The sequence below is a fragment of the Cervus elaphus genome, chromosome 5 (genome assembly GCF_910594005.1).
Source record: "Cervus elaphus chromosome 5, mCerEla1.1, whole genome shotgun sequence".
Taxonomy (NCBI): Eukaryota; Metazoa; Chordata; class Mammalia; order Artiodactyla; family Cervidae; genus Cervus; species Cervus elaphus.
In genome coordinates this window covers 48,544,579-48,560,797 of record NC_057819.1, presented here as the reverse complement: position 1 = coordinate 48,560,797, position 16,219 = coordinate 48,544,579, and positions in this window count along the sequence as shown.

Sequence of the window (16,219 nt, the reverse complement as noted above, 5' to 3'; positions counted from 1 at the left end):
GGTGTCATCTGCATACCTGAGGTTACTGTTATTTCTCCCAGCAATCTTGATTCCAGCTTGTGCTTCATCCAGCCTGGCATTTCTCGTGATGTGCTCTGAATATAAGCTAAACAAGCAGGGGACAATATACAGCCTTGACATATTCTTTCCCGATTTGAAACCAGTCTGTTGTTCCACGTCCAGATCTAACTGTTGTTTCCTGACCTGCATACTGATGTCACAAAAAGCAGGTGAGGTGGTCTGGTATTCCCATCTCTTTCAGAATTTCCAACAGATTGTTGTGATTCACACAGTCAAAGACTTTACCATAGTCTATAAAGCAGAAGCAGATGTTTGTCTGGAACTCTCTTGCTTTTTTTATGATCCAACAGATGTTGGCAATTTGATCTCTGGTTCCTCTGCCTTTTCTAAATCTAGCTTGAACAACTGGAAATTCACTGTTCACGTACTGCTGAAGCCTGACTTGAAGAATTTTGAGCATTATTGTACTAGCGTGTTAGATGATTGCAATTGTGTGGTAGTTTGAGCATTCTTTGGCATTGCCTTTTTTTGGGATTGGAATGAAAACTGACCTTTTCTAGTTCTGTGGCCACTGCTGAGTTTTCCAGATTTGCTGGCATATTGAAGGAAGTACTTTCACAGCATCATCTTTTAGGATTTGAAAGAGCTTAACTGGAATTCCATCACCTCCACTAGCTTTGTTCATAGTGATGATTCTAAAGCTCACTTCACTTTGCATTCAAGGATGTCTGGCTCTAGGTTGATGATCACACCATCATGATTATCAGGGTCATGTAGATCTTTTGCTTTTGAACTGTGGTGTTGGAGAAAACTCTTGAGAGTCCCTTGAACTGCAAGGAGATCCAACCAGTCCATCCTAAAGGAAATCAGTCCTGAATATTCATTGGAAGGACTAATGCTGAAGCTGAAACTCCAATACTTTGGCCATCTAATGAGAAGAAAGGATTCATTGGAAAAGACCCTGATGCTGGAAAAGATTGGAGGCAGGAGGAGAAGGGTACGACAGAGGACGTGATGGTTACATGCCATCACCGACTTAATGGACACAAATTTGAGTAAATTCTGGGAGTTGGCAATGGACAGGGAGACCTGGCATGCTGCAATCCATGGGGTCACAAAAAGTCAGACACTACTGAGTGACTGGACTGAACTGAACTGAACTGAAAGAACAGCAAGGGAGTAATCAGTGATCAGTGCAAAGAAATAAAGGAAAACAATAGAATGGCAGAGACTAGAGATCTCTAAATTAGAGATACCAAGGGAACATTTCATTCAACAATGAGCACAATAAAGGACAGAACTCGTATGGACCTAACAGAAGCAGAAGATATTAAGAAGAGGTGGCAATAGTACACAGAAGAACTATACAAAAAAGGTCTTCATGACCCAGGTAATCACGATGGTATGATCACTCACCTAGAGCCAGACACCCTGGAATGTGAAATCACGTGGGCCTTAGGAAGCAACACTAGGAACAAAGCTAGTGGAAGTGATGGAATTCCAGTTGAGCCCTTTCAAATCCTAACAGATGATGCTGTGAATGTGGTGCTGTCAATATGCCAGCAAACCTGGAAAACTCAGCAATGTCCGTAGGATTGGAAAAGGTCAGTTTCGACTCCAATCCCAAAGAAAGGCAATGCCAAAGAATGCTCAAACTACCACACTATTGAACTCATCTCACACACTATCAAAGTAATGCTCAAAATTCTCCAAACCAGGCTTCAACATTACGTGAACCATGGATTTCCAGCTGTTCAAACTGGATTTAGAAAAGGCAGAGGAACCAGAGATCAAATTACCAAAATCTGCTGGATCATTGAAAAAGCAAAGTTCCAGAAAAAACATTACTTTTGCTTTACTGACACCCCCAAAGCCTATGAAAGTGTGGATCACAACAAACTGTGGAAAATTCAGAAAAAGTTCGGAATACCAGACCATCTGACCTGTTTCTGAAATCTGTATGCAGGTCACGAAGCAGCAGTTAGAACTGGACATGGAAAAACAGACGGTTCCTAACCGGGAAAGGAGTATGTCAAGGTTGTATTATTGTCACCCTACTTATTTAACTTATATGCAGAGTTCATCATGCAAAATGCTGGGCTGGATGAAGCACAAGCTGGAATCAAGATTGCCAGGAGAAACATCAATAACTCAGATATGCAGATGACACCACCTTTATGGCAGAAAGTGAAGAACTAAAAGAGCCTTTTGATAAAAGTGAAAGAGGAGAGTGAAAAAGTTGGCTTAAAACTCAACATTCAGAAAGCTAAGATCATAGTATCTGGTCCCATCACTTCATGGCAAAGAGACTGGGAAACAATGGAAACAATGAGAGACTTTATTTTGGGGGACTTCAAAATCACTTCAGATGGTGACTGCAGCCATGAAATTAAAAGATGCTTGCTCTTTGAAGAAGAGCTATGACCAACCTAGACCACATATTTTAAAGCAGAGATATTATTTTGCCAACAAAGGTCTGTCTAGTCAAAGCTGTGGTTTTTCCAGTATTCATTTATGGATGTGAGAGTTGGACAATATAGAAAACTGAGTGCTGAAGAACTGATGCTTTTGAACTTTGGTGTTGGGGAAGACTCTTGAGAGTCCCTTGGAGTACAAGGAGAACCAACCTGTCAATCCAAAAGGAATTCAGTCCTGAATATTCATCCAAAGACTGATGCTGAAGTTGAAACTCCAATACCTTGGCCACCTGATGCAAAGAAGTGACTCACTGGAAAAGACCCTGGTGCTGGGTATGATTGAAGGTGGGAGGAGAAGCGGTCGACAGAGGATGAGATGGTTGGATGGCATCACCGACTTGATGGAATTGAGTTTGAGTATGCTCCAGGAATTGGTGATGGACACAGAAGTCTGGTGTGCTGCATTCCATGGCGTCGCAAAGAGTCAGACATACTGAGTGACTGAACTGTACTGAGCTTACCTTATAATTAGATAAGAAAGAAAAAAAAATACCCTCACTCCTTAAAATATGATAAATATGAATTGATCTGGACTTATGATTAATTGAACTACCATTTAATCCAAGTATTTTTTTAATGCATCTCTGACAATTAAAAGGAAGCAAAATGCTATTAACTTATACCTGGTTAACTAAGTTTTATATATATTCAGATATATTGTAGGTTATATCATATTCTATAAATAATATTAGGTAGTAAATATGTGAGTTAATGGAAAAAAGCTCATTCTTTGTTATCAGCTAATTTAAATGGTGTCTGTCTGTCTGTGTGTCCATTTATTATGCATTAATTGAATGTTTCTTCCATGCTAAGCATAGTCTCCTCTGTTGAGGGGCTTGCAGTTTAGTAAAGGCAGAAAGTAAATAAATGGTCAGTTTTATGGGAATGAGATGAAAGCAGTGAGGAGGGAAGTTATAAGAAAAAATAAAAAGGTTATGGGCAGGAAATTTGGAACAGCAGCTCTGTTAAACACTCAAGAATAAGTAGTCGGGTGAAGGCTGCTGAGGATTTGAGAAGCAATAGTCTTTCAGATAACTTTTATAAAGAACATTTTTAGTGAAGACGAACTAATAGCAGCTTTGTCTAAAATTAGAAAGCACACTGATTATACAAGTAAATTATTAATTATCTACAAATTTTAGCTTAACCTTCATTGAGGGCTTCCAGACATTTTCTCTTTTGATTTCCATCATTAACATGCCAGAGTATTATGTTCCTTGTTTTGCTCAGCAAAGCATTTCCAAAGTCTGCATTGTGTTTTGTTGCTTTGGCATCAGTGCAACAGCAAGGACTGAATTATTCTGAAAGTGACATTCTTTCTTTTCCTTTCTTTCATCCTTTGGGGTCAAATAAAAACTAAGTCTAAGCTTTGTTATTATTACAGTTTTATTAATGTCATTTTTCATATCTATTACTCATTTTATTTGAGTTACATTTGTCATTGCAGTTGGATATTTTACAATTTATACTCTGTTGTAAGCACTTAATTTTTGAAAAATTTTGTTTTACACACTTTATGATTTACCATTCAAACCAGTATATTTTGAGGAGGAAGAAAGGGCAGTATTAGTAATTCAGCTGTGGTGACAAGAGGTATCTTAGACTGTCTGGGCCAAACACCTCATGATACTTTCCAACTCTAAACAATACTCTTCCTGAAATATATAACTTTTACATTATATTGAATTTAAATAATCTTTGAAGGAAGGTATGAATATGTTTTTACATAATTGAATGATTTCATATTCCTTTTAATCAAAGTAGATTTTATTTTTAACTTTATAAAAGATACCCTTAAATCAGAAAATGTTGTATAGTGAAATATTATCACTATGGTCTATTAATATGAAGGTGGTAAAATTAAATCTTTTGGGGTTAATTTGGGCTTCAGAGAATATATTTTGTACATAAACTTGTATTCAAATTTCAAATTCACAACTTCTTAGAAGTGTGCTCTGGAGAAAACACTTAAACTTTATGATGCTAAATTCTTCACTTGTAAAAGAAAGATATCAAAGCCTGTCCTGTTAAATTTCTGTGATTATTACATAAAATATAAAACAATATGCATGGTGCCTTACTCATTACAGAGGTATGGTACATATACTTTATTCCCCTCCTATCATAAATACTAATTTGACAGTGATTTTTAAGTCCAATATACTGATAAATCACATGAGACAATTTTTCTGTATGTTTTTACATTATTTTCAAATAGATTTTTTTATAGATTTATACAAAATAACATTATCTATTTTTGAAAGATATCTAAAATTGTTATTCACTTCTTCTGGCTTTTACTCTTATTCTTGATCTCCAAAGTCAAATGCTTTCTTATTCTTAATTTGTTTGGACAACTTTTGCAAATGTATTTCACTCTTTGCATTGCCAGACAGACTTCTCCCATAAGTAAATATTATTATCTTGAGAGTATGTAGATTTTCTTGTAGAAATAGAATAATGGGATTCCCCTTTTAACTGAATAAAATATGAGATTAACAATTAGAGTTTGCTTTTAGTAGGGAATCAGATTTCTTGTCAGGAAACTTATAAGGAAAGAAAAAAATCACATAAATCCCAAAACCAGTGTAAATGTGTTATTCTGCAGTGACACTGGTACTTGTTTTCTGAAAAATAGTTTATAAAAATGTAATTTGGATTAACAGCTAATCAGGTTTTGGAGATGGTCATAAATAATTTAGCTATAACAATATTCAGTTTGTTATCAAAAATGAGAAAAAATATTGTAATTCTTCCATTAAATGTAAAGAGATAATGACTTATCTATTATCAAATTCTTTTAATGCATTCTTATGCATGCCTTTATGAAATGCACTTTTTATTTCCAAAAAAATTAAAGTTTCATGTAGCATGTCTTTGGATAAATGTGCAAGGTTATAAGACTTGACTACTGTAGGAAAGAATGATAATTTATGTATTGTACTTATTTAGATGTAAGTTATATTAAAAGGAAATGATTTACCATTATCAATATGATAATTATGGTTACCTAAGCAAACCTGCTGTTCTTCAGCATAAAAATGAAAGCCCATATAGTTAAATTCTGGCGTTGAGTATATATTGTTTTTCTTTATAGTTTTTTTAAATTAATTTATTTTAATTGGAGGTTAATTACTTTACAATATTGTGGTGGTTTTCACCATACATCGACCTGAATCAGCCATGGGTGTACAGGTGTCCACCCAGCCTGAACCCTGTCCCCACCAAGAGCAGGTTTCTGAAACTTTCTAATCCTAAAACGAACTCTTTTCAATCACTTTATTGTTTGAAACCTAGAACTATTTTATAATCTTGCATAACAGTCATCTAATCACTGTTTCTTCTTCCCTCGTCTACAAGTTCTCCTAATGTTTTATTTGATGATGCATATTTAAATCATTCACTAAGGAAGTCAGTGTTGTGCTATTTTCTCTCATATAACTTTGTTTCATACTCTTGAGCCCAACAATATAACTGATATTTTGTTTCCTCTCCCATAGGAACATTTGTTTGTAGAGCCAGAGAAAGAATTTCCTAGAAATATGATGCCAGTTCTCCAATTAAGTCTTATTTTTGCTAGGGGAAAGTTGATGTGATTTAACATGTATGATGGGCTAGGATGTGGAGATGGTAGCAGATTTATGATTCTGTTTAGATGTGAGGAGGAGAATTAATCTGAAAGGAAAAAGTTTAGAGAACTTCCTATGACTGAAGAGTGAATAAGATTTTGCAGATCATGTAAGGGAAAAGTCCATATAAAAGGGAATAAGCAAAGCTTTATGAAAGTTTGGGAGAAAGATTCTGTTCTAGATTTGGGCAAGCTCAAGAAAGGGTTCATTCAAGTAACTTTTAAAGCTAGATAGGAGTCAGTGGGTAAAGATTAAGAGGCAGAATATTAGACACTTCTCCAAGGAAGACATATAGATGGCTAAGAGGCACCTGAAAAGATGTTCAACATTGCTAAATATTAGGGAAATGCAAATCAAAACTATCACCCAACACCAGTCAGAACAGCCATCATCAAAAAGCCTACAAAAAAATGCTGGAGAGGGTGTGGAAAGAAGAGAACCCTCCTCCAGTGTTGGTGGGAATGTTAATTGGTAAAACCACTATGGAGAACAGTATGAAAGTTCCTTACAAAACTAAAAATAGAGCTGCCATATGATCCTGCAGTCCCACTCCTGCCTATTGAGAAAAACATGGTCCAAAAGGATACATTCACCTCAATGTAACATTGTAGCATTGTTTACAATAACCAAGACATGGAAGCAACCTAAATGTCCATCATCAAAGGAATGGATAAAGAAGATATGGTATGTATGTGCAATGGAATATTACTCAACCATTAAAAAGTATGAAATAATGCCATTTGTAGCAACATGGATGGACCTAGAGATTCCAATATTGAATGAAATGAGTCAGCCAGAGAAAGAAAAATATCGCATGATACTGCTTATGTGTGGAATCTAAAAAGAAATGATAGAAATAAATTTGTTTATAAAACAGAAACAAACTCACAGACTTAGAGAATGAACTTATGGTTACCAAGGATGGAAGGATGGAGAGAAGGGATAGGGGGTATGGGATTAACATATACACACTGCTACATTTAAAATGGATAAAAACCAACAAAGACCTACTGTATAGCACAGAGAACTCTGCTCAACATTATGTGGCAGACTGGATGGGAGGGGACTTTGGGGAAAAATGGATATATGTGTGTATATATACACACACACATATATGGCTGGGTCACTTTGATGACAACACCTGAAACTTACAACATTGTGAATCAGCTATACTGCAATATAAAGTAAAAGTTCCTTCTTTCTTTTTTCTTTTTTTTAAGAGTCAGAATATTCTAGGTATCAGGAATAGGGTGAGCAAAGGAGGAAAGGTACAGACTGTGGGGCCTGGCTGGGAAATGGCACAAAGCTTGGTGGGGCCTCAGTGTCAGGGACCAGCAGTATAACAAAGGAATGAGAATCATCTTAAATGCTTAATTTATTTTTGAGCTTATGTGTAACTGAAGTTTGATAGGACAATGAAGCATGTTCCTTGCTATTCTATTCACAAACAACCTTAGCAATGCCTTATGAGCACAGACTCCAATGAACTCATAGTGTAAGGGAGTTCAAGCAAGTCTCAGAGCAAGTTTAAGGTAAACAATTTATGTCCATGACTGAGTAAATGGGGCATTGGCAGCCCCTAGAGAACACACTTTTCATCGGAACTAGAAATGTGTCTGAACACAGAAAGGAGTCCATGGTGTTCTATGAAACAACTGAGAAATTTTATATTATTTTTTAGCTGTGTAACTTCCCTCTATTAACTAACTTCGTAAGTTGAAAATGAAGTGAGCTAAAAAGATAGGTCTGCTCATAATTTCTTTTTCTTTCAGTCATTCCTTTTTCTTAAGTACCAGCACGTAGAGTATAGGTAGAATATGCATGGATCAAGAAGTAAAATGTAAACATCTCAGTTTATTTTGCACAGTGTTTCTACTCTTCTGCTAGGAACAAAAGAAATATGCATGTGTTGAAAGTGTTAATCACTCAGCCATGTCTGACTCTTTGTGACCCCATGGACTGTAGCCCACCAGGCTCCTCAGTTCATGGAATTCTCCAGATAAGGATACTGGAGTGGGTAGCCATTCCCTTCTCCAGAGGATCTTCCCAACCCAGGGATCAAAACCAGGTCTCCCACGTTGCAAGCAGATTCTTCACCATCTAAGCCACCAGGGAAGCCCCAAATATGTATGCACTACATACAAAACACAAATTGTGTAATTTCAGTGATTCCATATATGACTTAAATGCTCTTATATTTGCATTTAAAACTGGCATTTCACTGTGTAAAGATGAAAAAAGTTATTATGAAAATTTAAAAATTTTCTTTTCTTAAAATATTAAATAGGAAAAAGCCACCATAACAAATCAAGAGAGAGATGATGGAAAAAAGAAAAAAAAAACAGCTTTATATTTTAGCACTTTAAAACGCATTTTACTGGATCCAGCATATTATGTAACCAGCCTGTCTGCACAATAAACATGTACTAATAACCACTGTAGACTAAACATCAATCCCATTTTTATAAATTTAGGAATATGTTAATTTCTTAGAACCAACACAAGGCAATGGGGAAGAAAGGGATTAACACTATTAACACTACTTCCTGAAATTGACCTTCATTTCAACTAGATGTGATGGATCTCAAAGCAGGTTTCATTTAATGTTGTAGAGAAATATTTGTTATAAGCATCTGAAGTTTTATGTACTTTTTCCAGTATCCTTTAACCCCCTTGAATGCTAAAATGATAACACTCTCATCTTAACCTGTGTATCAAACCATGTCAGTGGTCCAAGCATATACTCTTGGAGCTCTTTCCAAGTATGTTTCCACAGCTCCCAGGAATATATCTCTCTTCCATAGGTAGAACTTCAACAATGACTGATAGGTTGGGGCGGGTGTGTGGGGGGAAGCAACTATTAACAGTCTAACTTCTTTACAACTGACTGAGATAATTCCAGATATTACCCACATTACCTTCAAAGATTCCCTGTGCAATTGAGGTGAAACTGTTCTCTTTGTGATGTTTGACCACACATATTTCCTTGGTTGTTTCCTTGTTCCTGACTTACTTTCCCATTTTTCTACTGATTTTTTCTGAGAAATATCCTACTAAGTTCCTTTTACACAAATCCTTGTCCCAGAGTCCGTTTTAGAGGCAGCTCAACCCAAGACTCTAAGAGAAATTAAAATATTTGATAAAAGTAATAGGAAACTGATAAATATTTATTGGGTTCAATTGAAAATGCCATGTGTGTGGATGGTAAAAATTCTCTATATAATTAAAATAGTCTATCACTAGGTTTCCTTATGAACATCATGAATAACATGAAATATAATCATTTAAAGTGGTTCATTTTATATCAGCATTCATTGTGAATACAGTGGCTAAATTAATGAATTAGTTAAATCTCATTTTCAGTTATCCCATATTTCATGCACATAGCCTTACTTTTTATGTTATGAGTGAGTATGAATTAGTTTTTTGTGTAATTCTTAAGAAAATGTAGGCCATTATGGATTCAAAGTCTTCATATATTTAGTCATAGTTAGCCATAAATAGAACAATTTAACATTCATCTTCCATCTTTAGTAGTTTCTCTCTTTTATAATGCTCACTCAATATAATATGAATTTGTAGTATCTTTGAAGAGATGAAATGAGTATTGAGATTAGCAAGCTATATGGACATTTTATGACAGAAAATAAGTTTAGTCACAAAGAAGGAAATAAAATGAGAAAAATCAGTTGAAATTATTGATATTTTAAAAGTCAATAGTAGAAGTACTTGACTCTGGAGATTTACTCAATAATTTTAAATGGCTTTATTTTGAGAAATGCTAGCAGTGCAACTGAATATCAGTCAAGTTAATCAAACTATATCTCAGAAATCCAGATTATGAACACCTAAGTGATCTATATTGAATTTTAAGTATATTTTTGTTGTCATCATATATCATTTTAGAGGACTGAGAGTGAGTGACTTTGACACCTTACTTATGATGTTTTTTATTTCCCTCCTACAAAATACCAGTCACCACTGAGTATACATATTTGTAAGAGGAGGGAAAGAGAAGAATTGAGAGCCCACATGGTATATATATTTTAAAGTCACCAAGAAGCTCTACTTTTGTATATGAGTGTCTCCATATTTTTCTAACTCAAAAAAAAAAAAAAAAAGAAACATGCAATGTGGTCACAAAAACACTCTTCATAAAGTATTTTTAGGATAGAAATATATTCAGGATGAAATATATCATACTGCCAATATATCTATTCTGATATATATTTCTTTTAGCAATATGATTTCACAGTTCATTCTTTTTTCCTACTTTAATATTAGAGTTTAGCCCAAGGTCTATAAAATTCATTTAATTTACAAATTAAAGGCCATTTGAGGTCTTAAGTGTTTTGTTTAGCTTTTGAAAATGTCATCCCAGTGATATGTGGGATGATAATAGGTAACATTTTCATTCATTAATGACTAATAAATTTTTAGAACTGCTCTAATGAATAATGAATAATTCTGAATAATGAGCAGTAAAAGAATGAGTTTCAAAAATGGTATGGTTGATGAGGGGCCATGCAATTTTTCCTACATACCCAGAGTTTTACTTAGATCTCCTGCATTGAATTAAGTTTTAATCCTTTGAATCTGCCTGCAATGCAGGAGATCTCCAGGAGATCTCGGCTCAACCCCTGGGTTGGAAGATCCCCTGGAGAAGGAAATGGGCACCCACTCTGGTATTCTTGTCTGGGAAATCCCATGGACAGAGGAACCTGGTGGGCTATAGTCCATGGGGTCGCAAGAGTCGGACGACATTAGTGACTAAACCACCATAAGTCTGGTGTTTAGGAGTGGTTACTTAAGTACAATAAATCCTTCAAAAGATAAAATACAAAGTACACATTAAGTCATGTAATGCACTACTCATGTAGGACTAAAGGCAAAAATATTATCAACAGATTAATAGGATTAAAAGGGAGGCTGTTGGTACCACAGGTGAACTTGGGTCAACTTGCCATTTGGTCTGTGAGCAGCCCTTCCTTTTTCAAGGCTCTCGTGTGTGTTTCTTTGTATGTGTCTGTGTAGGGTGAGAAAACTATTCAACTCTAACATAAAATATATATTTTGTAAATTTAAATTTTGTTGATGGTAGTTCACTTGATAATTTAAATTAAAAGTCATGTTAAATAATAATCTTAGTTACGTAACAAATAATATCTTTTCCCTATAGATCTTAATGTTTTTACCAATCTGTGAAGCATATCTTATAGTTCTCAGTTAATCAATATGGTCAGTAAACAAGTAAAACCATATGAAAAGATGACCTTTAAGTGCTTTCAACAGTTTTAATTTAGTGGCATTACAATTTACTTAACCTTTTAGAAAGTATTCATTTTTGACAATGACTTGACTTTACTTTCAAAGTTATATAATCAGTATGTTAGAAAATGTAGTTTATAATTATTCATAAGTTTGTCTATATAGTCCAAGTTTTATGTTATAGTTTACTTAAAATCTGGAATAAATTACAGTTTATGTACATAATACTCATTTAAATTATATTTACAGACTTAAACCATATGTCTATCATATTGCTGTTAAATATGCAAATATAAATGTGTTATTTATGTTACTTATAAATATGTATTTTATCATTTTACATATATAATGCATAAATACACATCATAAGAAATATTATATATGTATAGAAATAAAATATATACATATATATTTACAAAATATATATGATAATGAAATACAAAATATAGAAATGTCATTCATATGTACTATTTACAAATATATGTATATATATTTCATGTTGAAAAATTCATGGATTTCCCTGGTGGTTCAGTGGTAATAATCTGCCTGCCAACGCAAGAGACACAAGTTAGATGCATGATCCAGGAAGATTCCACAAGCTGCGGAGCAACTAAATCCATGTGCCACACTATTGAGCCTGTGCTCTAGAGCCTGGGAGCCACAACTACTGAAGCTCATGCACCCTAGAGCTGTGTTCTGCAAAAAAAGAGAAGTTATTGCAATGAGAAGCCTGCACACCACAACTAGAGAGTAGCCCCTGCCTGCCAGAACCAGAGAAAAAAAGCCCATGCAGCAACAAAGACCCAGCATAGCCAAAAATAAATAAGTAAATAAATAAATAACATCTATTTCTGCTTTATTGACTATGCCAAAGCCTTTGGCTGTGTGGATCACAATGAACTGTGGAAAATTCTGAAAGAGATGGGAATACCAGATCACCTGACCTGCCTCTTGAGAAACCTGTCTGCAGGTCAAGAAGCAACAGTTAGAACTGGACATGGAACAACAGACTGGTTCCAAATAGGAAAAGGAGTACATCAAGGCTGTATATTGTCACCCTGCTTATTTAACTTATATGCAGAGTACATCATGCAAAACGCTGGGCTGGAGGAAGCACAAGCTGGAATCAAGATTGCTGGAAGAAATATAAATAACCTCAGATATGCAGATGACACCACCCTTATGGCAGAAAGTGAAGAAGAACTAAAGAGCCTCTTGATGAAAGTGAAAGAGGAGAGTGAAAAAGTTGGCTTAAAACTCAACGTTCAGAAAACTAAGATCATGATATCTGGTCCCATCACTTCATGGCAAATAGATGGAGAAACAGTGGAAACAGAAGCTGACTTTATTTTTCTGGGCTCCAAAATCACTGCAGATCTTGACTGCAGCCATGAAATTAAAAGACGCTTACTCCTTGGGAGGAAAGTTATGACCAACCTAGACAGCATATTAAAAAGCAGAGACTATTTTTTCAACAAAGGTCTGTCTAGTCAAGGCCATGGTTTTTCCAGTGGTCATGCATGGATGTGAGATTTGGACTATAAAGAAAGCTGAGCACAGAAGAACTGATGCTTTTGTACTGTGGTGTTGGAGAAGACTCTTGTGAGTCACTTGGACATCAAGGAAATCCAAATAGTCCATCTTAAAGGAAATCCATCCTGAATATTCATTGGAAGGACTGATGCTGAAGCTGAAACGCCAATGCTTTGGCCACTTGATGTGAAGAACTGACTCACTGGAAAAGACCTTGTTGATAGGAATGTTTGAAGGCTGAAGGTGAAGGGGAGGACAGAGGATGTGATGGTTGGATGGCATCACCAACTCGATGGATATGAGTTTGAGTAAAGTCCTGGAGTTGGTGGTGGACAGAGAGGCCTTGAATTCTGCAGTCCATGGGGTCACAGAGTTGGACACGACTGTGCAAGTGAACTGAACTGGTGGTAAATTATTGGAGAATGCCATAATAAAGGATTAAAATATTTTAAAATGCAGATAGTACAACTCACTTGTTTTTCTTTATACTAGCAGGTGGACTGTTCTAGTGTAACATTTGCTCCACCATCTCTCAATGCTTACCTAGCATTTGAGATATTAAGTAAACTCAGTCAGAATTAGTCATTACCTACCTAGACTTCAGATAGTTAATTATCCACTTGTTTTGAGATGTGTGTTAGATAAAAGCAATATTTTGTGTAAGATTTTGTTTAATGTTTAACAAGCCTCTTGTTCAAATTTTTCATAGATTTATCTTAGAGTGTAATCATCACTTTTCATTCTGAATTAACTCATTTCTCATAGGTATAGTGTTTCCATTATGATATAAGGGTCTTTTAGAATCCTGAAGAAGAATCTTGATGCCAAATATTTCCTTTTCTCACAATGTCTTTCTATTTCTTTCTCCATAGAGAGTCTCCGGACTTTAGAAGTGGCACTAATAATGGATCTGACTATACAATGAAAAATGAGAAACTAATATGGATCAAATTTGTGGAAGAGCCAAAACAATATGTTAGCATATATACAAATGCACACACACAGACACAGACATAGACACAGACACAGACACACACACACACCCCTGGCAAGTTTAGAACTGTTGTGGATAAGGACATGGCTTCCGGAGGAATCCCCATTAGAATTTACAAATAGAAAACCAGTATTGAAAGCAGGATATTAACTCAAATTTCTGTCTACTTTAAACCATGTAATGATACACATAAACAAAATTACATCTTCATTTTATGAACATAAAACAATGTATCTTAAAAGTCTGTTTTGCTAATCATACAAGTTACCCTCTTGGTAATTATTTCAGAATCATTGAAAAACTGTAGAAGTAATTTCTCTAGTGATTACTAAATGTTATTAAAATGAGGTTATTTCTGCTCACACATTTTCTTTATTCAGTTATCATTTATTCAATCATAAATTTGTATGTTAAACATTTATAGATTGAGCCTACTATGTACCAAGATGGAGAAGGAAATGGCAACCCACTCTAGTATTCTTGCCTGAAGAATTGCATGGACAGAGGAACCTGTCAGTCTACAGTCCATGGGGTCACAAAGAGTCAGACATGACTGATGGACTAACACAGACACATACATATGTGCCAAGAAGTGTGTGCTAAGTGCTGTGCTTGAATGATAGAAAATAAAGATGCAATTTTTTAATAATCTAATGGAGAAATACACACATACGTATATACACAGAGAAAGAGCATGCATGTTAAACAAAATATGCAACACATACATAAATACACTTAGATGTGTATATACAAATGAATTTAGATGGAATACACTTTGGAACTCAAGGAAAAACATTGGGAAGTATTATTTAAGCTGAGAATTACAGAATGAATAGATCTCAGCCACAGATTTGGGAGTTGGGAAGAGAGCTAGTCTATTTGTTATCTCATTGAAACTGTATAATTATAATTCTCACAACCTTCAATTGTTGGAAACCATTTCAGACAACTATACTGGTCTCTTTCCAAATAAATGAAGACATTATTAAAGAAAATAGTGCTCATAAATGCTGTCAGAAGAATATTAGAAACCTTAGCTTTATGTTAAGTATAAATCAATCCTTTCAACACTTATATCTCCCCCAAATCTCCAAGGCAACACAAATCCATCAAAAGTAATAGTGCCAGTGAATGCCTGGAGGGTAGCCATTTTATTTTGTAGTTTCAAAGAGGAAACTGCATGTGTGTAAGAGAAATCTGACTTACTCAGCACTGACAAAATAAGACCAATAAAAGTTGTGTATCTTCATGCTCTATTTCAGTTGACTGAATTTCTCTGGCTTCAAGCTCCTAGTAGGTTTAACCAGATGTGTCACTGCTCTCACAGCCTGCTGTTTCCGGCAGACATTTTATTGCTGCTCCAGACGTTCAATTTTGCTGCTTGTGTCCATCATGCCCAGTGTGGATCTCAAAACTCTAGATATTTTTATACTAATAATTATAAGTTATCAGTTTATTTGAATTTCAGACACTTAATTCATTGTTTTAAATAGTGTCCAAGCTTTATTCACGAATAAATGGCAGCCTGAGGAGATGAGAGGGACAGAGCATATGAATAAATTGCAGGAAATATATATTAGTCCACAATCATAAGATGTTTGTGCTGGAGAAAATTTAGAGACACTCTAATGGAAGTCTTCTTATTTAAACATAGAGAAGTAGCTCCTGCCAGATTAGCCAAATTGCTAGATAGTTGAGACAAGATTAAATCAAGGTTGCTAAAGTGGCAGTTTGGGGGAATTTGCACCATCTCACAATATAGGGGTCTCAGGTGTTAATAAACTATGGCCTGTGGACCAAACCAACTCATCTGCCTGTATTTGTATATACAATTTTATTAGCACACAATCATGCCTATTTATATCCATTTAAAAATATTTATTTTCATTGGAGGATAATTACAATATTGTGATGGCCTCTGCCATACATCAACATGAGTCAGTCATAGGCATACATGTGTCCCCTTCTTTCTGAAGTCCTCTCACTTCCAAAACCATCCTTCCAGGTTGTCACAGAACACCAGGTTTGGGTTCCTTGTGTCATGTATCAAACTCCCATTGACTATCTGTTTTACTTATGGTAATATCTATGTTTCAATGCTATTCTCTCAAATTATCCCTCTAAGGTTCTTTCTGATGACAGCTTGAGTAGTTGTGACAGAGGCTGTATCACCTGGAAATCCTAAAATATTTACTAATAGTCCTTTACGGAAAAAAGTTTGTTGACTCCTGATATAATTCAAAAATATTATATAAATAATTGTGCTCAATTTCAGCTTTACCCAAAGGTGCTTGAAA